Here is a 2,500-nt window from a genome sequence, read left to right on the forward strand (position 1 = left end):
GGCCCCGACACGAGCAATCGCGCATTTTCTTTGCAACCGACCATCAATGCCGCCCAACGGGGCCAGCACGAGCAGTCATCCGCGGTCCCCTGGCCCTGCGCACGTTTGTCTTTGAAACCGAGCATCAATGCCACAGAAAGTGCCGGGGCGCCAGCTGGAGCCATCATCCGACGTGCCATGGCTCTGGTCCCATGGTCTTCGCAACCGAGCATTCGTGACACCCGCGGGGCCAGGACACCAACCCTTCCGACACGAGCATTCGCGCATGTTCTTTGGCCACACAACGGCGCCAGCACGAGCAAAATCATCCGCGGTGCGGTGGCCTTGCACGGCCTTTTGTCTTTGGAACCAACCATCAGTGCCACGGGAAGTGCCGGAGTCCCGGCATCCGCGGTGCCAAGTCATTGCGCCCTTGGTCTCTGCAGCGGGGCATGCCGGGCACTCCCAACCATTGCAAGCAAGCAAGCAAGCAAGAAAGAAAGTAAGTAAGTAAGTAAGTATTACATATAGGGGCGGGACATGCGGGGAGATCTGCGAAACGTGCATTACGGGGCACACGCGTACCTACCGGGGCATACCGACCCCTATTGGGGCACACGTGTGCATATCGGGGCATACCGGGCCTATCGGGGCACACGCGTACATACCGGGGCATACCGAGCCCTACTGGGGCACACGTGCGCATATCGGGGCGTACCAAGCCTATCGGGGCATACGCATGTATCCCAAGGCATACCGAGTCAATCCGGGCATACGCGTTCATACCGGGGCGTAACGGGCCTATCGGGGCATACTTGGGCATATCCGGGCAAAAAATGCCCAAAACTTGCGCAACCTTGGCAACCGTGGTCCATTCCTCTCTATATGCCTAGCCTTGCCAACCGTGGTCCATTCCTCACTATATGCCATGGCCTTGTGCCCATGGTCTTCCCAAGACAGCGTCCAAGGCCCCCGGAAGGCCAAGGGAGCCCAACCCAGCAATGCCCTGCTATGGCAAGCCAAGGCCAAGCATTCCGGTGCCTATCCGGGCAAAAATGCAATTCCTCTCTATATGCCTAGCCTTGGCAACCGTGGTCCATTCCCCACCATATGCCATGGCCTTGTGCCCATGGTCTTCCCAAGACAGTGTCCAAGGCGCCCGGAAGGCCAAGGGAGCCCAACCCAGCAATGCCCTGCTTTGGCAAGCCAAGGCCAAGCATTCCGGTGCCTAACCTTGGCAACCGTGGTCCTTTCCTCACCATATGCCATGGCCTTGTGCCCATGGTCTTCGCAAGACATCGTCCAAGGCGCCCAAAAGGCCAAGGGAGCCCAACCCAGCAATGCCTTGCTAGGACAAGCCAAGGCCAAGCATTCCGGTGCCTATCCGGGCAAAAACGCCCAAAGCATGCCCATTCCTTAGCCTATCCAGGCAAAAACGCCCAAAATCTGCACATTCTAGTGCCTATCCGGGCAAAAACGCCCACCAGCATGCCACCCTCCTATAGGGTTTGCGCAACCAACCAGCCTAACCACCAGTGGCAACCAAAGGTGCTGTTAGCGACGACTTCTGAAGACGCAACGAGACGCGACGTGTTTGCGCCCAGACGCGACGAGACGATGCGGGATCTGCGCCCAAGAATGCCTAGACCCGTCGACTTGATGCGGGATCAGCTCGCCCAAGCATGCCTAGTGTGCAAGGCCTGTGTGCAAGGCTAGTGTCCAAGGCTAGTGTGCAAGGCTCATGTGGAACGCTAGTGCGCAAGGCTAGTGCCCAAGGCTTGTGTGCCAGGCCCGTGTGCAAGGCTAGTGTCCAGGGCTTGTGTGCATTGCTTGAGTGCAAGGCTTGTGTGCATTGCTCGAGTGCATGGCTTGTGTGCAAGGGTTGTGCGCAAGGCTAGTGTGCGGGGCTTGTGCGCATGGCTAATGTGCACGGCTTGTGTGCATGGCTACCGTGCAAGGCTAGTTTGCATGGCTAGGGTGCAAGGCTCGCATGCGAGGCTAGTGTGCAAGGCTGCGTGCAAGGGAAGCGTGCAGGGCGAGTGTGCGAGGCCACTGTGCACGGCGCCAGCACTAGCGAGCCATCATCCGCGTTGCCATGGCTCGCTTGGCCTTGGCTTGCCAGGCCCCGACACGAGCAATCGCGCATTTTCTTTGCAACCGACCATCAATGCCGCCCAACGGGGCCAGCACGAGCAGTCATCCGCGGTCCCCTGGCCCTGCGCACGTTTGTCTTTGAAACCGAGCATCAATGCCACAGAAAGTGCCGGGGCGCCAGCTGGAGCCATCATCCGACGTGCCATGGCTCGCTTGGCCTTGGCTTGCCGGGCCCCGACACGAGCAATCGCGCATTTTCTTTGCAACCGACCATCAATGCCGCCCAACGGGGCCAGCACGAGCAGTCATCCGCGGTCCCCTGGCACTGCGCACGTTTGTCTTTGAAACCGAGCATCAATGCCACAGAAAGTGCCGGGGCGCCAGCTGGAGCCATCATCCGACGTGCCATGGCTCTGGTCCCATGGTC

This window comes from Tasmannia lanceolata, unplaced genomic scaffold (assembly GCF_043159265.1).
Source record: "Tasmannia lanceolata isolate RefF3 unplaced genomic scaffold, GAP_Taslan_0.1 ptg000579l, whole genome shotgun sequence".
In the NCBI taxonomy this organism is placed as follows: Eukaryota; Viridiplantae; Streptophyta; class Magnoliopsida; order Canellales; family Winteraceae; genus Tasmannia; species Tasmannia lanceolata.